The sequence below is a fragment of the Apis cerana genome, linkage group LG7, assembly GCF_029169275.1.
Source record: "Apis cerana isolate GH-2021 linkage group LG7, AcerK_1.0, whole genome shotgun sequence".
Taxonomy (NCBI): Eukaryota; Metazoa; Arthropoda; class Insecta; order Hymenoptera; family Apidae; genus Apis; species Apis cerana.
The window spans coordinates 1,160,023-1,184,043 of NC_083858.1; the positions used below are offsets into that span (position 1 = coordinate 1,160,023).

General features: G+C 46.3%; 1 long non-coding RNA gene across 2 annotated transcripts in view; it reads right to left on the bottom strand.

Moving 5' to 3' along the window:
• The window catches only part of LOC108002453 (uncharacterized), a 36,342-nt gene extending 12,600 nt beyond the window's left edge, over nucleotides 1–23,742 (bottom strand). Inside the window, exons 1-3 of one of the 2 annotated variants that reach the window (XR_009830486.1) lie at nucleotides 21,191–23,742; nucleotides 19,491–19,766; nucleotides 12,885–13,092 (exon numbers count right to left, since the gene is read on the bottom strand). This is a non-coding gene — a long non-coding RNA (uncharacterized LOC108002453). Of the gene's footprint in view, nucleotides 1–12,884; nucleotides 13,093–17,766; nucleotides 19,393–19,490; nucleotides 19,767–21,190 lie in introns of those variants that run through there. The other variant, XR_009830487.1, reaches the window with a different exon arrangement.
• Nucleotides 23,743–24,021: the final 279 nt, after the last annotated feature.

Below are 24,021 nucleotides of genomic sequence, written 5' to 3' on the forward strand. Positions count from 1 at the left end.
GGTCGAACTATCCCCTGGTCGAAGGGTGGCTATCTTTGGGCGGGGTGTGCAGTGAGTCACGATAATATTCGCACTGTCCCCACCTCTCGACAACGATACGACGCTTACGATGATGGAGGCGCCACTGACAAGGCCAGCGCTCGACTGTGAAATAAAACTTCACCATTTAGGCTCTGCTCGAGATTATCGAGATCTCCGTCCGAATGAAAAAGATTGAGATTGCAATTATCGCGTGAGAAACTGTGTCGATTATACTTTTCGATTTTCTTGATATTCAGGGATTTTATTCAATAGTTATTTCGCGACGAGTCGTTCCTAATCGTTCCATTTCCGTCCGTGTTTCAACCACGACAATTTCAAGAAGAAACAAGCGGCGAGGAAACAGGTCTATCCCAAACTTCTTCTCCAAGTTTCCTCAACTTTCAACGGACGTCAGTTCCAGTGCTCGGGTTATCCACTCCAAGCCCAAGATCAATATCCTCCCCAACATCGGAGGACGTTGAACAAATCGACTTCTTTCTCCACTCGAGGCGATCGTGGAAAAATTCCCATTAATGATAAACCAGTCATTTACCAGCGTCGAGTCGTGACTCTATTATTGAATGTTAAAAAACGATTCGATATTCGATATTAACCCGAGATATTCCTGCAACATAAATTCCACGATTTGCAAATGAATCCTTCGACGTCCTTCGACAGCCCCTATTCCAAATTCTGAAATCCTAATTCCCAAAAATATTGCAAACAACGTATCGAACAGATCAATCTCCTCCCTTTCCCAGGTTCCCTTAATTTGAGACGAGATAAACGAAAGAAAGGAAGGAAGAAAACAGCGGAGGGAGAATTACCTCTAGTTTTCCCGAGCTGTTCCAGATAGCCGAACGCGGGGACGTGGACGCGCTCTTTCCATCCGTGTTGTCCAGTTTCTTTTTCTTTCCAGCCTCATGGCTGTCAGGATCGCTGTTGGCCATGGCGCCACCATACGCGGCGCGGCAACGCGACCAAACGTTGGAGAAAGAGAGAAAGGGAGGAGGAGGGAAAGGATGGAGAGAAAGAGAGAGAGAGGAGCCGGGAGCCGGGGTTGCGTCGAGAACGGACGAAAGTGCACGCTTGCTGGTCGTTTTTTAAAAATAAAATGGCGGCCGCGCCGGAGGAGCAGCGACGTTGCAGGGGACAGGGAAGAAAAGGGTGAAGAAGGGGAACGGGCGAGAGAAAGAGAGAGAGATACGGAGAGGGGAAGAGGAAGGAGAGAGAGTGAGAGAGAGAGAGAGAGGACCACCGGAGAGAGCCCGCCGCGTACTGCGATTAGACTTACAAAACAAACGGCCCGCCGGTCCAGACCCCGCAGACCAATGGCGTAGCACACTGATCCCGACAAGGGACACGAGATAATTGGATCAAGAGACCGGCGGGAAAGAGAAATGGAAATGGGCGAGAGAAAGGGGGAGGGGAGAGAAGGATCTCGCGAAAGAACGGGAGCGAGTCGTAATTTTCCATCTTCGACGACCAAGGGCGACGACCTTGACTCCCTCGGCACGCACCTCGAAGCGAAACTGCCTTTCGAGGGGACAGCACGAGCAAAGGGATCGGCGGTGGTGCTTTCCGGGTCTCGAACAAGATTTTTCTCCGCTTTTGTATCCCCTTTCCGAGTTTTTGGGGAGATAGTTTTGCGAGGTAAATTTCACGGCTCCATCGGATTTGGGGGAGGGAGGGAGGTAAGAAGACGGAGAGGATGCGGTTCTGGTGCAACTGTTGCTTCGTCCCAGTCATCTGACGTGTGATTTTTGCGTGATTATTGTTAATCGATGATGTTAATGTTTCGTGTCTGAACGTTTTGTAGAGATCGTAAGGATTTGATCGGATTCTTTTTTTTTTTCTTCTATCTGCAAGTCCATTCCACGCGCGAGTGAAATATCTAGCGAGCCAATATCGTTTTCCTCTTTTTTCCTTTCTTTTTTTCTCTCTCTTTTTTTTTACCCTTCGATATTTACAGTCGAATATTATTATTCCATGTGAAACAGTAATGAAAGAAAGTTGTTTTCAAGGTACATCCTACGTTTACCATCGTTTCATATTACTGATATCCAGATATCTAGGGATATTGCAATATTGGGCATGCAATATTATGGACAAAATATCTATTTTTCCATATTTTCTAAACGAATATTCATTTCGTTCAAGAGAGGAAAGCAAGAAAAATTTGTTTTTCAAAGATTTCTATAAATATATCTGTCACGTTTAACGTCCCTTTCGGCCGACGTAAACGAAACATATCGAGCTTGTCCAATTTTCTAACACTCTCTCCAAACCCGATCGGATTATAAATTATCTGTCTATTAATAACGAATAAGAAACAGAAAATTCCAAGGAGTTTGCTATGGAACGATTGAAATATTCTCAGAAAAATTGAAACCATTCTCAAATTAACTCGACTTGCTCCAATTGGCGACAATTTATCGTTCCCCAGCAACGTTTCTCGATTTCGCAACGAACCCAACCTATCCACCACGTCCCTCGCACGCTGGCTGGAGGAGTTAACCCTCGAATCTGAGATTCGAAAGAGTCGCAGGACACTTTGGTATCATCGAGAGCTGGCCAGACCCCGATAGAGGGAGAGAGGGAGAGCCAGGGTGTCCACCTCCTAGAAACGCGTAGTAGTAGCCTCTAGCCTCTATCGATCGAACTGCCCTGGGCTTCCACTGGAGTGGACTGGACACACCAGCGGCAGCAGCAGTAGCAGCAACCCCTAACCATCTCTCGTAGGGCGGTTACGATGTATCCGTGCACACGTACGTGGAACGGTGCCGGCCAAAAGACGGCGAAAACGGCTCCAGCCTGGTCATCCCCTGGGGGTGGCGGGATGCTACTTGGGGGAGGGGAGGATGCTACGTGCCCCTACGAATCTTCTCCCCGATACGTGGCTGGAGTGTGTAGGTGGAGGATGGGCATGTGGGCGAGGGAAGAATACACAAGAGTACGTGGCCGCTTTATTGGACACCGGGTATTGAGCGAAGGTGATCGTCCAGAAGGCGAACACTGGGGGCGAAATATGAAATTCCGGGCCATTCGAGGCGAGGTGAGCTCGTTTCTCTCTCCGTCTGTTTGAAGGCAAACGATCGAAAGACGATGTTCGGAGAGAAATAGGGCGCGTTTGAGATTGAGATATTTAATAATATGTCGCGAGGCGTTTCTTATTCCATCGGGGAATTGCAGGGGAGGGAGAAGGGAGGAGGAGAGAGGAGATAATAAAAGTTTTGCGGTCACGCGAGAGGGAATGATGCTTTTCTCTCTCTCCTTTCTTCTTTTCCAGTCCTCCGATCGATTTAACCGATCGATCCTCCCCTCCCCACCCCCGGGGAGGGGTTGGGAATCTAGGCTCCAGCCCGTGACTCGCGTGACAATTCCAGTTATAATGCGATATAGTTGACAGTTCCATTAACTATCGGCTCCGAACCGCGTTATTACCACCTTGTTTGTCTTTTTCGTGCTCGATCGAGCGCCGCGTGCTATTGAAATTCATCGGGTTTGGACCAGCGTCGAACCAGCAAATCGGCAGCGATCATAATTTGTCCACGCTTTCGGCCCGATCGGATCGATTATATTTATTATTCCGTTGCTTATTTGCGTTCTTTTATTCGTTGTACAGTGTTGCACAGCGTTGTTGCGTGGAAAAATTCTTTCTTTAGATCGATTAGAAAGATTATTCGGTTCTTACGATATAAAAAATATCGTTCAACCGACTTTTTAAAATTATTCTTTATTATCACCAACAGTTGTGTATTTTTCGTTAGATGGACAAATTTTCGTCGATTTAAATTTCAATTTCGAGTGGACAACATGGCAGAATTTTGGATTATTCGTATCGATTATTCGATTCAAACCATCCACTACACGTACTTTCTTTATCGTGTTCAGTCTTGTACAGTTAAGCGATCCGAGAGGTGATTCAGAGACGCGAATATGCTAATACCTGGCCTGGTATTAACGTATCACGAGCTTTGAGAACGTGTGCACGATGCAGGAGAGATCGGCTCGAGTCGAATATTTTTCCCAGCGTGAGCGCGACCGAGCCAATCAGAGTCGTGCTGGATAGAGATATTTAGATCGGCGATCGGGACCGATCGTAATGGAGCTACTCAGCTTACGACCGATCCCGTGAACTGGATCGACCTGACCGTTTGCCAATTTCCTACTTACGCTTCCGACTATGTATTCAATACGATCGAGAGAGAGTTCTCGTTTCACCCCGAACCCAATCGAGACTTTTTAGACACGTACAGGTATTTCAAAAATGTTCTAAAAGAGGAGATAAAAGAGGGTGTCTTTCGAGAATTTTACAGTATCGAAAGCCCTCGTCCCAGCATCGTTCTTCTTCGATCAAAGATAATAGATAGATTTTCTATAGTCCATGACCTAATGAAATACAAATGACAAATGAGAATGATTATAAAAGATTCTGCCTCAACAATCCGATTTTCACTCCACTGTTTTGTATTTATAATTTTCAGAAATTTCAGAATCGACGATATCCAATTAATCGAGTACGTGGAATAATTATTCGACGTTTTTGTAAAATCAAAATGACAACTGTGATTACAAAAGATTCTGCACGCTCCTATTGAAGTCTCAACAAAAATTCCTGTTTCAGAAATTTCACAGAATCGACGATATTCGATTAACCGATTTTTCTAAAATCAAAACTACAAATGACAATTATGAATGACAAAAAATTCTCCAAACAAAGTCTCAACCTAACAAAAATTCCTGTTTCAGAAATTTCAGAATCGACAATATTCAATTAACCGATTTTTCTAAAAAATTAAAACTATAAATAACAATTATGAAAGACTTACAAAAAATTCTCCAATCGAAGTTTCAACCTAACAAAAATTCCTGTTTCAGAAATTTCACAGAATCGACGATATTCGATTAACCGATTTTTCTAAAATCGAAAGTGCAACAGATGATAACTGTGAATGATTACAAAAGATTCTGCTCCTATCGAAGTCTCAACTTAACAAAAATTCCTGTTTCAGAAATTTCACAGAATCGACGATATTCAACTAACCGATTTTTCTAAAATCAAAAGTGCAACAAATGACAACTGTGAATGACAATTAACCGAATAATCATTCGCCGTTTCCGTAAAATCAAACAGTGAACGATTACAAGAGACTCTGCACGCTCCAACAATCCGAGCACACGTATGCTTTCCCATAATCGAACGGAAAAAAGAAAGAAAGAAAGAGAGATACCCCTTTCAGAGATTAGATTACAAAGGTGGCTCGGTCCAGCACTCGGTTCCTACCTCTAACAAGCAGAAATCGCGGCGATTTCGCGTGTGATAACGCTTGGCCGGTGCGGTTGTTCGTGGCCGGCCAACCGAGAAACAATAACAAGAAGGAAGGGCGGACGACGGGGGGGATAGGAACGGGGAACACTCCGTTAATCCGTACGGATCCGAAACGATTATCCTCGTCGTAAGATAGCGCGGGGGGGGAGCGGTATACGGGGGCGAATAGATCGCCTCCGGTGCGGCTACCACGCCGCCGTACGTAACGAGACGGCTGCTCGAAACAACGGTATCGTGATCCGCGTGTCGTGACCGCGGCAACGTTAATATTTTAATGGAAAAGTAACACAAGAATCGGAACCGCCGTGATACGCCCCGACGATTTATCGTTTATCGCGTTACACGTGCTCGAGGTTACACGGCTCGCCAAGATTTTCCTCCCTCTCGATCGTTCTTTCTCTCTTCGTTTCCGGGAGAAACGAGTTCCAATCCGATTGAAATCCGCACGTGTTTTTTAGGCTCGAGTTTTGCCACTTTGTTCGCTCGTCGAGGAGGAATTCGTCGAGGGGGAAGATTCGAAATGCGAGGCTCGATAAGTTTTAAATATAGAAATTATTAAGGGTTAAAAGAGGATTCAGATGTTTCCTCGAGAAACGTCGCGCGTCGTTTCGCGCGTAATTAAGCGGACCGTGGAATTTTACGAAGCTGTACGCGTCTGCCGTCCACGCCGACGCCGTTTATTTTCCGACGCCAACCGCGAGTTGTATTTTCATCCGACTTGATGCTCGCTCCGCAGGCCCTCGCTGCCTCCGCGTAACACGAGCCGATCTACGAACTACGGCGAATAGAAAATGATGCAAATTAAAAATCAAAAGATTACACATTTTCATAATCAGACGTATGAATAAATTTAAGTCCAACTCGCTTGATGACGTTGGAAAAATTCAAAGTGTTATAATCGAAGGGGAATTTGGCGTAATGGAGAAGAAGTGGAGGAAGAGTTGAGGAGCGGAAGGTTTCCACGTTATCGAATTCCATCGGATCGATCGGCTATTATCGAATTTGCGTCACAATGCACGCGCACAAAGTGCATCCGTGACACGAAATAAACAAGGTTGCGCCGGGCACGAAGTTTGCATCGCGGCACAGAGCATAGGGGATCCGGGCCAACTTGCTATCAAGCCCGAAACCCGTTGTCCTGTGGTAGACCACGCTCGATGGAGTTACGTTTCAACGAGAATCGGCACCGTGATCGTGTCCTTCGATCATCGTTTCCCTTCCCGTCGCAAATATATCCGTGCACTGGAAATTTCTTACAAGCAAATTCTGTTTTCGTAATGAAAGCTGTAATTGGCTGCGCGTGAAATAGCTTATTATTCAACGGTATATCTGAGATTCAAGACTACCTACTTCAAAACTCGAAACTCTTAAATCCAAAGAAACAAAAAGAAGATTTATATCTCCAAACCCAAAACCGATATATTATCCATTGATAATATTATTTTAAAAACATATTATAAAAATTTTAAATTATTACTTCAAAATTCACAGATCTGAAAACTTTATACCAAAAATCCAAAGAAATAAAAAGAAGATCGAGCTGTATATTTCCAAACTCAAAACGAATTCAAAATTCACAGATTTCAAAACTCTACCCCAAAAATCCAAAGAAATAAGAAGAAGATCGAACTCTATATTTCTAACCCCAAAACGAATTCAAGATTCACAGATTTCAACTCTATTCGAAAAATCCAAAAAAATAAAAAGAAGCTCTATAAAGCGAATTCAAGTCTATCTATTTCAAAGTTCACAGATCTCAAAACTCAAAATTTTATCCCAAAAATACAAAACAATAAAAAGGAGACCGATCTCTATATTTCCAAAATACCCAAAATAATATCCATCCACGATATTATTTTAAAATCGTAGAAAAATTCAACGATTTACCTAGCCGAAAAACCAAGCAATCGAGCTCGGCCAAAAGCTTTCGCAGCGGACGAAAATGGATGAAAAACGTCCGGATGCGGTCGCCACATCCCAGGGCGATATCTAGCACGAAGCTGGTTGATGAAATACGCGAGGGGGCGCGCCTCCTTACGCGAAACCCGAGCACAATCGTGCTCGTGCTCCTTCCAAATGGAATGGTAAGATGCTAGGCGTCCCTTCGAGGCGCCTTCCCCCTCATCTATCACCCACCCTTAACGTCGCGAGCAACAGAGGGACACGCGGGCGTGGGTGGGTGGGTTGAACTCCCTGCGGAGGGAGGAGGACTCCGCGTATCCTCCTCGAGGCGCACGGGGTCGTAAGTCAACCCGGTGGGGGGATGGCGGTTATCAGAGCGTGGAGGACAGTTCAGAGAGACGTTCCCTCTGAAGATGGAGGGCGGGAGTGAAAGACTCCGTTTTATTGACGGACCGTGAAAATCGGCCATGGAATTAAGGGGGTTCACGCTCGTTCACGCCCTGTTGAGGACACGATAACGCTGATTTCGCTCGAGATGGTTTCGGGACGTCGGTTTCGGGGGCGAGGGTGACGCCAAGCGAGTATCGAACAGCGCTGTGTATCGGCCAATTAAATTTTCTCGATTTGTGATTCTAAGTAAACAGTAAGGGATGTTTTAGGGAGGGATCCGTGGAAGAGGCGAAATTAAAATTTTGCCTCGATCCTCGAAACATGGACATCGTTCGAGACGATTCGAAAGAAAGGATTTCGAGAGGAAGGATTTTAGAGGTTGGCGGAAATGAAAATTTCACGGGGTGTTGCCGCACCGGTCGTGGCCGACGTACGCGTATCTGGAGCGGGCTACCCCGCTCCTCTGGGGGTGACAGAAACATTCACGAGGGCTGTTTTCACGTGGGCCACGAGAAAAGTTTCTCTCTAGTTAGCTTTTGCTGGTGACACGGCGTAAGTGGTGGCAAATTCAAACGATCGCCGCCCCGACAACCGATGCATTTCTTAACGAATTGTAAAATTTATAATTGCAAGGAGAGAACAAAAGATACGCAGAACGATCGATCGATAAATTCTATTAAGCTCTTTACCCTTTATGGAGGGACTCGAAATATTGATTCTCTCTATTTAATTAAGATGTCGAGATGTTCATATTAAAATTTCAATATATTCCATATCCTCGAATTTTATTACCATTTCTGAAAACGAACAACATCATTGAATAAATGTGCACGAATCGAAATAGCATCCTCCATTATTCTACTTGACCCCTCCTTTGTATCCTTGTACTCGTCACGTTTCTTAAATCGAAATAAATCCCGCTCTCCCATAGATCACGAGGGAAAAAAGAAAACAATCCCCTATTTCGCCCGCCACCACGAGCCGCCACCGTCCGTAGAAAAGATAAAAAGTGGAAAAAAAGGGGATCGAGAAGGATGGACGAGCAAAAAGCCGTTCGGCGGGTCGGTCAAATGTTTAAACAAACGAGCAATTATCTTAACTCGATCTCGAATCTCCAGGGTGTTCCTTTCTTCGCCGCGTTAACTCCCGACCTCCCTCCTTTCTTCTCCGCTCTTCGCCTACATATATATATATATACCTTCGTTTTCTTTCTCTTATTTCGGGGGCCCAGCCACCATTCGTTCCGGGTCCTCGAAGATGTCGTCGGATCGAGCCGCGTAAAAAGCACACGGGACACAAGCCGCTTCTGTTCGCTCTTGTTCCTCTTTATGTCACGAACCGCCCCCCTTAAACGGGCCCTGGCAAACTCGTCCGGGGTTGCGACACGTTTTTCCAATTGGAATTGGAAGAGAGATCTTTCTTTTTTTTAATAAAATTCTCTTCCAATTCTATCGCAGAAAGAAGAAGGGGAAGAGGTTACTTCGAGTCCACGATTTCCTAATAATCGCCAGGCGGCAGCACTTTTTCCAAGCCGAAAAAATTCAACCGACAATTTACACCCGATCTTCGCAGCTACTCCAACATCGATCCGCACACTCGTGTCCGCACAAAAGAGGAATCACCTCTGTTTACCCGGTACAATGCCTCTCCGTTTATCTATGCCCCCGTTTGACTCCGGATCCGTCGAGGCAAACAGCTCAATCAAGAGCCCGTAAACGAGGCTTGTGTCGGTAAAAAAAAATCCCAATCACAGCCTCTGCCTCTCTCTTTCTCTCTCTTTCTCTGCGCCGTGGAATAACGAACTCGTGGCCCCGCAAAAATGAACGATGACACAAATTCGATAAATCCCATCCCTCTCTTTCCGTCCCCGGCAATTCGTGGAAACGAATTCGTGTGTATTCCAGGGTGCGATTATTTCTTCCTTTCTTTTCTTTGTCGAGAATTTAAACACGAATTAAAGGATAGACTCGAAGAAAGAATCCTTCCTTCTCCATGGATGGAGAGAAGGGTAGCGTAGCGATGGGTCACCAGAAGAGATCCCGACACGGATGGTTGCTCGCCGAACTTGCAACCTCCCCCCGAAACAGAGGTTGACAATGGGGAGGATGTGTATACCTCGTTGCGGGGACAGAAGAACAGAGGGAAGAGGATGCATCTTCCTTCCAAGCCAAGGGGAGGGATGGACAGACAGACAGTCGTAGAAACATCATTTCGCGGCCGGTTTGATGGCGACACAATGAAGAAGAAGAAGAAGAATAATAATAATAATGACGGAGGCGAGCGCGAATGAAAGAGAGAGAGAGGAAGAGAGGGGAGGAGGCTCGGAGAAGAAGAGGATGGATCCGTTTAACGGGATGATCCGGGCCGATGAAAAGAATGAACGACCGACCGAGTCGATCGTTTTTCCACCGTGGCGGCAGCAGCAGGCATTTCAGGCCTAATTTCCCAACGACAAAGAGGCCAGGCCCCCTTTTTTCCTTTCCCTTTTCCCCAACTTCGCCCCCTCTTGGCTTCGACCGAAGGGTCTTTTCGCCGGGTCCCTAAGTCCAGGTCCTCCTCTTCCTGTTTTCCATCGCTGGACCTCGGATCGAGACCCACCCTCTTTCATGTTCCGTCGAGTCCTTTATCTTTTCACTCGTGCGTGGATTCCTCTTCCTCTTCTTCTTCTTCTTCTTCTTCTTCTTCTTCTTCTCGATCGCCGTGATGCTCCCTCTTTGCGCAGGATTTCTTTATTATTATATGTGATCGGAAGAAGGAGTTGCTCTCTGTCTACCGTTGTAATTTCTTCCGATTCTTAAGGCATCATTTACGTTATCCGGAGGAAATTACGAATCATGTTTAACATGTTTTGACGAAAGGTAACAATAAGGTGGTTGAAAAATCGAAGAAATAACATTCCGCCGAAAAGATTCCCTTCTGGAGGATGAATAAAGGAAAAAATACCGTTTCGAATCGGCAATAAGAAAAATTAGCGGTAATCCAACTCGAAAGCATCGAGAGGATCCAAAGGATGGTTCGCTTGAAAGCGCACGAACGCGATCCTCGACGTCGTGTTCGCCTCTCCAACCGACCGGAAACGAATGGAAAACACAGGCGAAAGAAAAGGCCCATTCTTCCGGCAGCCAGTCCAATTCCCCTCTCTCTCTCTCTCTCTCTCTCTCTCTTTCTCCATCCGCGCGGACAGATACGGATTTGCAAAATTTGTTCTCGTACAACGACTCGAGAGACGGGGCCCTATCCGTTCGCAATGGTAATGGATACGTTTAATCCAATTGCCACGGTTCCTTCGAAATCCTGGGCCCTCGACAATGACGAGGCAGGATCCTCCAAGACGAGGGGGGAGGAGGGGAGGGGGAGCGTGACAATGTCGAGAAATATTGGATAAGCGTGAATGGCTGGGCCAGGCATTTGACCCAGGTAGACAGGCGACACGCTTATCCGTCCGTGCCCCATCGGAGGCCTAAATTTGCTTAAAATTGGGCCTCCCAGGCTCTGCCTCAGGACAGGATGACCGCCATTCTCGCGGAAAGCACTCGAGGGCTTCCTTTGTGGACGTTTCGTCGGTTCGCTTCAACTCTCGACGAGATGCATTCCTTTCCCCTGACGGACCGGATCATTCGTTGATGATTTTAATCGAAACGACCAGGGAAACTCTACGAATATTCTAAATTTTATCGAACGTCAAGCGACGATGAATCCACTACCTCTGTCTCGATCCCTTTCCGCGGTTCGATTCACGGGAAACGGGCGAGGAAAGCATATAAAGCATGAAAAAGAAAGAAGAACGTTTCGGAAAGGAGAGGACGGGGAGGCCGGTCCTCCTCGATCAACGATCGCGGCGATTTATTCCGTCAGAGCGGGACGAGCAGGCTGCCCTTTGTTCTCGGTGACTTACATCGATAATCCCGCTCGGCCCCGACACGGTGGCCCCTCCCGCGTCCCCCGGCGTGTGTGTCTCGTGGCGCAATATCTCGACGGCGAGGCTCGCACGCATAAAGGGGGACCAACTGGCCCCGCTGGGCCCAGCCTCCGTGAAACCGGCGCTTCGACGCTCGCTCCTCTCCCCCCCTCCTCTGTCCATCTCACTTCGCTCCTCCGCAACGTTCGCCGCCCCCTCGGCCGTCCTCGTGGCTAACAAGAGGATTCACCATTCACCTGTCACCGGGTCCGAGGGCGGTTAGTTATAGTTTATTTATTGTTTCCACGTATAGGCTGGTGTTTGAAATACGTTTACACCGCTCGTATGTTCACCCTTTCTCCTCGGTGTGGGTATGGCGCCGGCGTGTGTGGTCCGCCGTGCATACCACCGGCCAACTATTGTCCGTCCGGGGGGGAACGATGCGCCGCCCGGGCGGACAGTTGCAAGCCGACGACGGCCGACCGGCTCGCGGCACCCGGCCCAGAGATGTCTTAAGCAGATTGGCTGCGCGAATGCACCGCGGACGCGGCCGGACGCGCGCCAATTTCCTCCGGTTCCCGGGCTGCTCTTGTTTCTCCGCCCTCCTTATCATCGTTATCATCGTGCCAGGGGACGAATTTGAATTTGGTTTCCTTCTTATCTCGAAGGGAAGAGTTTTTAAACTCGGTTTAAGTGGGATTTGAGCATTTCTCTTCTATCAAATTTTGTCCTTCTCGATTATAACATTTCTGTCGCGAGAAATACCCTCTCCTCGTAGAAAAGTAACACCGTTTTAAGAATCAATTTCGATAGAGGTAATCTTATCTCGAAAAACTACCCTTCCCTCCGAGCTTTGAAAAAGGAAAGAAGGAAAGGAAGAAAATACAGGAAAAATTATCCAAGCACGCCGACTTTTATCCCTGCCAGCCGCAAAGAGCAGCACCACTTCAACCCTCGTTTACCGAAATAATTAACAGAGAAGGAGGCAGGAAAGGGGGGGAGGGTTGAAGGTACGCATAACGGGACGCGAATATTAGGGTTATCCGATCGGCAGATCTCTGAGGAAAAAGGGGGAGAAGGAGAGAGGGGGGACAAATATCCCCGAGCCTGGCCCAGAGCCCAGGGCAAAGGGTAGTTGGAGCAAGACGGGGTGAAGACACTTCTCTTTCTCCCCCCCTCTCTCTACCTGAATATCATAGGCGAGCGTTTGACACGTGATGACAGCTCGTGGCGCCACCAACCCCCCGGAGTTCCATCGGTCAGCGGGGGTCCCGCCTCGGGCCTACAAGATTCTTTTGTTTCAGCCTCATTAACGTTGTTGCCAAACCCTCGTCGTTTTACCTCGGGGAGAATCCTCCTGGCCCCGTCAACGACCTGCTCGAGTGGCTTCACGACTGCGCTCGAGCTTTCTAACGGTCCGAGGGATGCGCAAATACGCGAGGAACGTATACATAATCCTAATTCCAACCAACGTTCAATGTCTCGCGAGTTTCTTTTCTTCTTTCTTGGTCCAGGATTTACGAATCTAAGTGGTGAGTTGTCTTCTTCTCTGTAAGAAAACTTGCCACGAATCATCCAATCTTTTAAGAAACGACCGATTTCTGTTTCACTTTATTATTTATTCATCGAGGAATTTTCAATTGAAAATTTAAAGTTATTTTATTATCACTTTATCACTATTATTTTATCCCGGTGCGAGTGAAAGGAAATGGATAAATAGAAGAAAAAAATAGTTGGACAGCATTGATCGGATATTTGCGGGGCAAACAGTAATCGATCGATGGGATAGCGAGGGATGGAAAGAAGGTGTAACGGTCGTGTTTCTTTACTGATTAAATCCCGATGAAACGTGAAAATTCCTCGATGAAAACGCGCTTGATTCCGCTAATTTGTAATTGAAATAAAAAATATATTGGGGGAGAGAAGGGACCGACGATAGTTTGACGGGAATATTTGCCAATAACCGTTAGAATTGTGCAAATAGAAAGTGAAAAAACGAGATATCAACACACGAACACGGTGCACGGTGTAAAGGTGAAAAGTTTTGGTTTACAGGTTTAACCGATTGTTTAACCTCTGTAAATAGGGAAACGATTGCTTTCGATCGCGTCCACGAGAAACTTTACCCGCGCGGCAATAAATCACTTGGAATCGCGACGCGCATTTTTATGAAACAGCTTCGTTAAAACATCGAAATTTTAACGTTTGCACAATTAACTCGCGTTAATGTTCCGACAGATCTCGAAACAGAAAATCGGATGAAATTTCTCAACGCTTACGCGTCCATCCATCATTCTTCTAATAACCAACTCGAGAACTCTTCCCCCATCGATGAACAACATTCAATAGTCAAAGTTACGATTTATCGCTCAAGACTCGATGATAATCGCGAACAACCGCAGCGAACAAACGTCTTAATAAACCCCCCAATAACGATACAATTAACAATTCGATCCTTCGATCCTCATAAAGTGGGTCCAGAAAAAACTCCAAAGTATATCCCTCGTCCTGGCAGCCCGCAGAACCCACAAACGCCGAGCCCTCCTCCGCCCACGAATAGATAGAATTCGGCAGCGCAACGTCGATAACCTCGTGGAAATAGCGAGAAGGAGATGGATGGAGGGAGAGGGGAGGTGGGTCGGCTCGGATCTCCGCGGCACGACCGCAATTCCATCCTTTTCAGCCCGTGCGCCCGCGACGATTCCCGGATGCCTGGGTCCCGCCGCCGAATGCTGCGAATTCCACAGCGTCCCGGCCGCCGGATTCGGTGATTTGCCGCCGCGACACGAAGCCGACCCGATAAACACTTCAAACTGCCCAGCCTCGAATCCATCCGGATGCGAGTCCAGCCTCTTATCTTTAATAAATTGAAATCGAGGAAGGGAGATTCGTTTAATCCAATCCCCCGATTACCTCTCGCGGTTCTCTCGTTCCAAGGTCGGGCCGATAGGAGGAACCCATCCGGGGACACGAACGGATCGGTTGTTCCAATCCGTCCTCCCTCTCCTCCTTTCGAGAAAGCGTCTCGAAACGGTATCCCCGCGGTATCCCCTTTAATTAGTCACAGGCCTCGAAGAGAGGGGAGAAAGCGGCGTCTGTGCATAAGAATCGGACGGAGAATCGCGCGGATTCTCGCTTAAACGAGAAGTGGAATCCGGGACTCGCCTCCGTGAGAGAGAAGGATTATTAATTTTCCTGTTCCTCCATCGCGTGCCTCGACGGAGAGAGAGAGAGAGGGAGGGAGAGAGGGAATTGGATCGGCGCGATCGGCCGGACGAGGACGAGGAGAGATAGATTCTAAGGACGGAGGATAATGGGTCGGGCCAGGCCGAAGGGAGAGAACGAAGGACGAGGAAAGACTTCTGGCGCCACTCCGGGCATACCATTCGCTTTCGTCCGGCATGCCTTCTCTCTCTCTCTCGCTTCCTTCCTTCTTCCTTTCCTCCCTCTTTCTCCATCTTCTCTCTATACACACGCTACACACTCGCGTCTCCTCTCGATCCCACACTGATATCAACCGGACCGGATCCTAACTTATTGTCTTATTATTGGACCACCTAGAGAAGCGGCCTGCTTTTCCATTCTCTCCCCCTCTCCGGTTAAAGAGGAGGGTGGAAGGATCCTCGCGACGAAAGATGGTGAGAGGCGCGTTCCGAGATCGGATGTGGCGCTTCGGGTAATTGGTTCGGGTGTACGTGCGTGCTCGTGGGAGGCGGTGCGCGTGGCGGAAGTTATCTTGGAGGGATAATCGTGAAACTAGTCTGGAGCAATTTATTTTCTTTCTTTTTTCTTTCTTTTCGGCTAAGATAAGATGTTTCCCGTTTTTTCAACGAAACCTTGAACCAGTGAAGAATGCAAAAATTCTTTGATCGATAATAATTTTTCCGTGGTAATTAATCTGTGAAACGTTAGTAATATTCGAGGTAATGGAGATATAAATATAATTTATAATTCGCGTATTAAATAATTTTCGAGTAATTCCGGCGATAATACGGTATCCACTGTAAACCTGGGGTGAATTATTAAGTTTGGTCGTAAGAAATTGCACCCCTCGTGCGAGAATGGAAGCGTCTTGGCGAGGGAGGGGGAGGAAAAAGCAACAGTGTCGAACGAATCGTCCGCTCTTGCATCAACATAATGATGGAAGCAGTTCGATCGTTGGAAGAATCGCCATTATCCCCATTGCGGGAATGCCTTATGAGCCTCGTGCAACTAACGTTCTATAGAACTCTCTCTCTACATATATATATAAATCGCTCGAATCGGTGAAATCAAAGACGTTTAAAATTCATCGATTAATTCAAGCCGACTGGATTGCATTTATTTTTCTGAAAATGAGCGAGGAAGGTGTTCTCGATTATTCGAGCCGTTTTCGAAATCGATCCTCGCCCGACTCGAGGAGAAATAATAATAAAATAACTCGTGTCCAACCGTCCGGGTGACGGAGCCCTTTTTCCAAGCTTCGTAAAGCAATTAACAGTTATGGTAATAATCGCTAACGATCCCTCCGGGACGGGCGGTCTGAACAAACAGATAAAGAGAGAAGGAGGGGGGGAAGAAGGTAAAGAAAAGAAGGAAGAGGGGGAGAGAAGCGAGGGTGGGATGGAAGGAGACCGAAAAAGGAGTGGCCCGAGTGTGTCTCGGGGAGCAGGAAGGCAGAAGAGGCGTCGTCGTCGTCGTCGTCGTCGTCGTCGTCGTCGTCTTCGGCTAGCGCTACGTGGAAGGATGAACAGAGGGAGGGAAGGCGAGGAGGAGGGAAGGGCGATCGAGCGAGGATTATACGACTGGACATTTCGGGCATTTTTACGAAAGGGACGCGCAGGAACGCGTGTTCTATTAGCTAAGACAAAAGAGCGGCGCCTAGGCGGGGAGGGGAGGGAGGGATGGGATCCCGAAACTGTCCGACAGCGTTTATTTATGCGGCGAACCGCGGAAAAAGATGTAAGTCCCCGGGGCCCCGGTGCATTCCGGGCCTCGGCCGCCGCCGCCGCCACCACCGACAGGGATATTATCTACCGCAGGATATAATCGACGTGTCCTACGACTCGTGAGGACACATTTTTGCCGGCCATCATCGTGACTCGACACGCGTCCTTCCTGCTGTTTTTCCCCCCCCGGAAACTTTTGCGAAACGATTGGCTTTTTTTTAGAAATCGAAATCAAATCGAATCTCCTCGCTCGAAGATCAAGATTATTAATATTTAGAAAAGGAAATAAAGAAAGGGGGGCAGAGAGCAGAAAAGGAAGCATTCCGTTCGTTCGACGATGTGGTGTTTTTTTGAAATATTGTCCATTTTTCACACCTTGCCGATAGGGATCGGGACGCGTTTTCCGCTCGAACGAAGCTCGTGTCGTTTTTATTTTCCACAATGTCGCGAAGCAGAGAGAGAGGGAAAGGGCGCAATAAGCGATGCACTCTCGCGCAACTTTATCGTAATCCATGCAAATTTATTCCGCTCCTCTCAAAGGACTTTGTTCTGCCCTGATCCTCGATATTCCTCCTCGTCCACCCTTCCCCTCTTCACCCCCTTCCAAGCTGCCTCCCTCGAAAGAAAATAGATCTTGCTTGTCGAGCTTCCTCTTTTTTTCTCTCCATCTCTCTCCTCCCTTTCTCCCCTTCCTTTTTTCCTTTCTACAAAACAAACTACAACTCGTTCGTGCAAATTCGCTATTTCTCGTCCCGTCGGTGTTTTAATTTTGCCGATAATCGATCGATTCGATGGAATAATCGATAAAACGATGATCGAGGGAGAGAGTGAACCGTGAGCTCGTTCCAAGTGTACTTTTAAAATTTCGATATTTCAATAGTTTGTAATCCTTAAATCCCTAAACTCGAAATCAAAGATTCCGCGTCCGAAGATTCTCCCTTTCTTTTGCAAATAAAATCGCAAGAATCGAGACATCTTACTCATGCGTTGGTTTTTATCGGCAACGAATAAAATATTTCAACGAGAGCGTACCTCGGTCACTCCACGATAGATATTCCGCACGCGAATTATTTTCCAGGGCCGATCGTGGGACAACCTTACGGAACACGTTAGGCAATTAACGAACGGTGAGGTATGCGCCTCGCCACCAAGTCCTACTGATATTCGCGTGCCGTCTCTCGTGGAAAGGACGATAATTACGCTTGGCGCGAAAGCATGTAACGTTCGTGTTACCGTAAATTGGTATTGTGTTACTCCGAGATCGGTGATTAAAAAAGAAAAAGAAAGGAAAAGAGAGAGCCGGGAAATTTCTCGAGTCATTTCCACGAAATGAAAAGAGCGGATCGAAAAGAATGAGGGATTCGAACTCACGTTATCTTGCATTTACGTGGACGTAATTATTTGCAAGATTACGAATTTTGTTATACTTAGAGCAGCGAAAGATGGAGAATATAAATAAGAAAAGAAAGGAAAGTAGCGAAGAAGAAAAAAGGAGCAAGATCTCGACGCGATCACAATCGGAATCACCTCTAGGCCCCATTTAACAACGACGAGGCTAGAGAATACGGTGGTCGTTCCATTTGGCCCGAGATCGGCTATCAGAGTTGATCAGAGCTGGTGCGAATGACAAATGTTCCCAGAACCGGCGGTGGAAGAGCGAAGCTCGAAGAAGCTTCTTCATCATCGATATATATATATATATATATCCGTTAGAGTATACAGCGAATATTCTTATTCCTCGTCACGCGTGCGTTCAATGGATATCGCGTTAAGAGCAACGAGTCGAGCCTCCGTTTTATCTCGTCCCTGATTGATAAATTAATCGGCATTAAGGGATAACATAATACCGACACCGTCCACCAGATCGAAATCGAGACGGTGTTCCCGGGAGATTTGGGGCCCGGACCCGTTTCACCACAGATCGCCCGACCACTGTGAGATCATTAATAATCTACCTGCGTATCTAGGCGTGTCTGAACGCTGGGGGAACATTTCTCGAACCACTATTTCGATCGAGTTTTAAAACCGTTCGGGATCGTGATTAATTTTATTACTCGAGAAAACGGGAACACCTTGACACCCAGGAAATTTGAAATTTCGTCGAGGAATCTTTCCTTTCTCTTTCTTTTTAACCGAAAGCTGTTGCAGAAATAACAACCGTTTCGTTCCAACAATTTTTCTATAAACGAAGGAACGTCGAAGAATTCGTCTTGTCATCTTTTAACATTTAACATTTACGAATAAAATTATTACCATTATTGTTGTCATTGTTCTGCTTGCAACCGTATATAAAAGTATATAAAGAACGAAGTGTAAAGAAGAAAGAAGAAGAAAGGTAAGATTAAATATTAACCGGGCTGTATAAACGAGGCAAGAGATCGCATACTCCTACGGGACATCCCCATCGAAATACTTGTACACGTCTCCATAACGCGCCACTTTCTCTCCCGACTTTATAACGCAAAATTAATAGAGCTTATCCCTGGCAATTTATCATGGGATTACGCTGCAAATACGTCAACCGAGGGACAACCACGGGGTCGTCGTCGTCGTCGTCTGCTACCCCATTTCTATCCTCCCCTCCCTCCTCTCCGTGTCTCTTCCGTGGACCGTGGCGTGGGGCATAGGCGCAGGAATCGCTTCCTGTGTCAATAAACACGGCTCACCTCGGCCCCTCGTGTCCCTAATTCAACCCGGCACCCGAGGGGTGGTGATCAACGAACCGATGCCACCCTCCCTCCTCCTTCTCCCTAATGTTCCTTCTTGAATTTTACAGCTTACTTTCTACTCTTTCGATACCGGAGGGAGCAGAGACTTCGTTACCACCACCACTATGCGTCGAGGGTGGAGAGGGTGGGAGAGTTGATCCGCTCGAGGGTGAATCCGCTCCTCGATATTGGACCGTGTCTTCCTCTAGTGCTCTAGCGTAAAGGGTGAGGGTTGGGTAAAAAAGAAAGCGGCTAATGGAAATCTTGTGATTTCTTTTTCCTTTTTTTTTTTTTTTTTTTTTTTTGCTTACCACTTTTTCCGTGGCGGACGACGTCGAGGTGACGCGAGGCACGCGAGAGGGTAGCTGCGGTTGCGTTACGGAGGATCGAGTTTGAGCGAGTTTTTAATTAGGAGGAGGTAAGGGTGTGTAAGATGGAGCGTTGGAGTGTTTTTTATGTAGGTAAATTATAATTAGCCACTCGACATAGTTGCGAGTTTCGCATAGTTGATAGTCGAGTTATCCCACTCGAACGTTTATCACGTGGTTTATTCGACTGGATCGGAGAGCTGCGATACGTTTTACCATCTGGAAAGGAGAAATACGTCGAGAACGTCATAAATAAGTTAAAACTTTAAAGATAAATATTAAAAAAAGGAACCAAGCAAGTCTCGAATTTGGAAAAGATGGAAAAAATTGATTTGAAAAGAAAAGAAAATAAGGAAATATTTCAATTAAGGAAACGTTAACACCGGATGATTAATCGAACGATAAATCCAAGATCCGTGACACGATCGATTCGCGGACGTGATGCTGCAGCGCCGTGACTTGATGCCACGTACACGCGGCACACTCTCTCGCATTATGCATTATTCCCGGTCGGATTACAATGACAATGACCGCAATAACGATCGAGCCGGATCGGATAGGGGAAGGGGCCAGCCGACAGCTCGGAAAATTGCTAACAAATAATGCAGCCACCGGAGGGGAGACAGCGATACGACGGGGTGTCGTGTCTTCCTGCGAACCCCAATGCTCGAAATCGAGCCGAGCCGGTGTGCATCCTTTCGCGCATAATCGGCCGTGAGACACCCCTTCCTCGACCAAAAATCGGTACGATTTTTACCATTCGTCGGTACATATATATATACATATTTATACGTTGAGTGAATTTTGGTTTCGTTAACGCGGCTTTAAAGCGTGAATTGAAAACGTAGCGATGAAAATAAATAAAATTTATACGTGTATTTATAGCGTTTGCCGGATTCTATAAAGTGGTGGATAAAACGGTATTTTAATTTGAAATAAATTGGCGAAATTGAATAAAGTTTATTCGTAAATTAAACACGCGGATTCCTTTTTCCAACGATTCGATTTGATCTTTCTCCAATTGGATTCGGCGTTTTATAATAATGTTAATTTTCTTGTTACGTAAATTATTCTTTCATCTATTTCTATTTTCCAATTCGTAAATCTGTTACGGATTTGATTCGTCGAATCGGGGATTAAATTTGTAAGATATTACCTCTCGATCGTTATTTAAAAAAAAATCTTTATGTACAATATATCTCGTATTATCCCTGGATTTCGATCAATCAATCAACAACAATAAAAATCCGTGTGTTATTTTAAAGAGAGAAAAAGAAAAACTTACGTGAATCGGAAAATCTGTTCGTAAATAACAAAAATTAGTATATATACAAGATTATACGCGAGAGAAATTATTCTAATACAATTTCGATGAAATTTATCCCCAAAATTCTATTCCATTTTCACATATACGTATACATTTTCGCCAACAAATTTTTCATTCGGAAGAAAAGACAAGATTTTCCGATATAATACGTATTATTAATCGCGTACAAACACTTTTATCACTCTCGCATCCACGATCCACCCACTCGACGAAATCCGCACTGCGATAATTGTTAGCCGGTGAGTACGACAATAATACGATCGACCACTCTTTGAAGATTTACGGGATTTGTTAATAAGTATCGAAAGATGATTACCTGGTTAGCAATCGATGTCGAAATCCGATTAAACGGAACAGATTTGCGAAGGAGGCAGGAGAATCGATCCGATCACGGCGAGGTCTGCGGCTCGACTATTCCGTCGTAATTTGTAATAACACCGTAATATTTATTTCCAGGACGGAACGCGCTCGAACAATGTCGAATCGCAAACGTGTATCCAAACACGTGTCGATTGTTTTGATTGTCGCTCGAGTAGAATTTGCGTGTTTTTCTGTTTTCCAACGTGGAAAGGACGATTGCTTACAAGTTAAGACGAAACATAATATCACGAATGCGTAATAATTTGATCGCATTTTTGTTTTGAACAATCACGTTTCTTTTTTTATTCAATATCTTTAAATATTTCCTCTTCCTTTTTAACTTTCCTCGTCACGATCCAATCCCTTCCAATTATTTCACACGAAAAAAGCATTTTCACTCGACTCGAAACAAATATTCGACAATTCCTTCTAACAATTACTCTTTCTCCTCGCAGATCTCCCTTTTCCTCGATCGATCTCTCCCTTCGCCGATATTCACAACCCCGCACGAATCATCGAAGCGCAGCCAAGCCCACGGTTGACACTTAGCCCTTTGAACCGTGGACAGGTACATAAAGATAATACAAGGCCGGGCAATTCGGTCCGGCCGCGACGTGTAATCACGTATGCAAATGGCGGTGAGTACGTAGACGCGCGTGTCGAGCGTCGGATACGAGTCGACTAATGCGTAACCGTCGATATCGCGGCCGTTTCGCGCTCTGACAGGACAATGTGCACCGATAATTTGTAACGTCCAGATTTTCGTTCGAAAACTTGGCCTCCGATGCAAGCTCGGAACGATCTGAAAAATTTATTATTTCTTTCTCTAATTGAAATTACAATTAAATATTAATTAAAGAAATATTGGATAATAATTATTATTTAAGATATCACAGATTCATAATACAATTTATGCTACTTTATGGAAATGGTCACTGATGATAAAACGACGTATTTTATTAATCATCCAGTTTCGTTCGACTATCCTTTCGATCAATTGGAACTATATTGTTCGATTTCTCCAAATACAGTCCGCTGTGAATCGAATCAAACCGATCGAGAGCGGCGAATCGGTGGCAGAATCCCGGATAGAATGGCGAACCTTTAAACGTAACCCCAAATGGACAGAAAGGGGGGATCGGTTCGACGCGATCGCTTCGAATCCTGTCATAAATCAGTGTCTCTCTCTCTTCTCTTCTTCTTCTTCTTCTTCCAGAGAGAGAAAGAGAGATAGAACACTTAGGACACGGGGGAACAGGACTCGGTTTATTATGCCGGCGTACAATGTCGCGCGTCGCCCCGGTCACGTGACCGGCGACTTCCGGCCGTAGTTTGGGTTCCGCTTGGTGACATTTCCTCCCCCTCCCCATCTCGTCGTCCTTCACGTGGCCCCCTTTTTCCACGGATGCAACCGGTGACGAGGATCGCGTGTCAGGTCCACGCGTGATCCGCTCTTCTTCTTCCGCCGTTTTCGTCCGATGATTGTCACAACACACGAGGAGGGGGGAACCGAAATTAGCTTCTGGCTCTGGTTGGAAAAGGGGGACACTTCGATTCGATGGATCTATTTGTTTTATTCTTCCTTTAAATCGGCGTTTCGATCGAAAATTATCTCGTGGATTTAGTTTTAGAACAACACTCGTACAAGAACGTTCTCCTCTTGTCTCCATCTCGTTTTGAAGGGGGGGAAAAAAAAGAAACTTGTTTCTTTTCACGCTAAAAACCACGACGAAAACGAATCGACGCGAAAGCGTCCGCTTCACCCCCTCCTGCCCAGAAAATCCATATCTCGCCGGGATCGGACAGGGGCTGGAAGAGTTGTTAACGCAACATTAACTTCATCTCCTCGAACTAACTCTCCTCTCCTCCAGAAACCGTCCCGTAGAAAAGAAGCAATCTCTTAATCCGAGGCCTCGAACGTGGGATCACAAATTTCCTGCCTCGTTCTCATTTCGAGCACGTATCCTGTGAAGAAAGAAAGAAAGAAAGAACGGAAGGGGGGAAAAAAAAAGAAAGAAAGAAAGAAAGAGAGGGGGTAGAAAAGCAGCGTGTATCCGAACGATATACGGCAAGGGTGGAGAAATCAGCGTAATAGAGAGATCGTGGGGAGAGGGAATGGTGGGTCGAAGCGATCGGTCACGGTGTTCTTATGTTAATAGCGCGACGGTTCTGCTCCGCTCGTCTATTTCGAGCCGGGCAATACCAGCGTGGCGAATTCTCGAGTTTATCGCGGGGGTGTGTAGCCACTGTAACCACTAAAACCATCGTGCCGGGGAAGGTGGCGAGCAGAGGGGATGGCGGCGACGTCGACGACGACGACGACGCAGAAATTCGAACGGTTACGGCGAAACGGGGGGAGGGTGTGGGAAAATCGATAGGATGGAAACGGCCACGGACCTTGTCCAAACAGATCGTAGTTGAATAAATACATCGAGGGGGAAAGGATTTGCCGAGTTTTACTTTCCATCACTTTTCCTTCCTCCGTTAATTTCGTTGTTAATCCCCGTTGTAATCCACATTTCTCGTTCCGGAAAAACGAAACAAGCGATCACTTTTAATAAATAATTCATCCACTTTAATCGGTGGATTAAAATTTCCAACGACGATCGTCTCGGCGAACAGGTCTTGTCAAATTCGTTCGTCAATCGGTCCAAGAAGAGCCTATTAACCCCACAGCGAGGAGGGAAAGGGGGAAGAGATGGCACGATCGAATCAATCAGACGAGCAACGCTGATAAGGGAAGCTGTGGCGAGGAAAAGGACCACCCTCGACGAGTCGATCCACGTA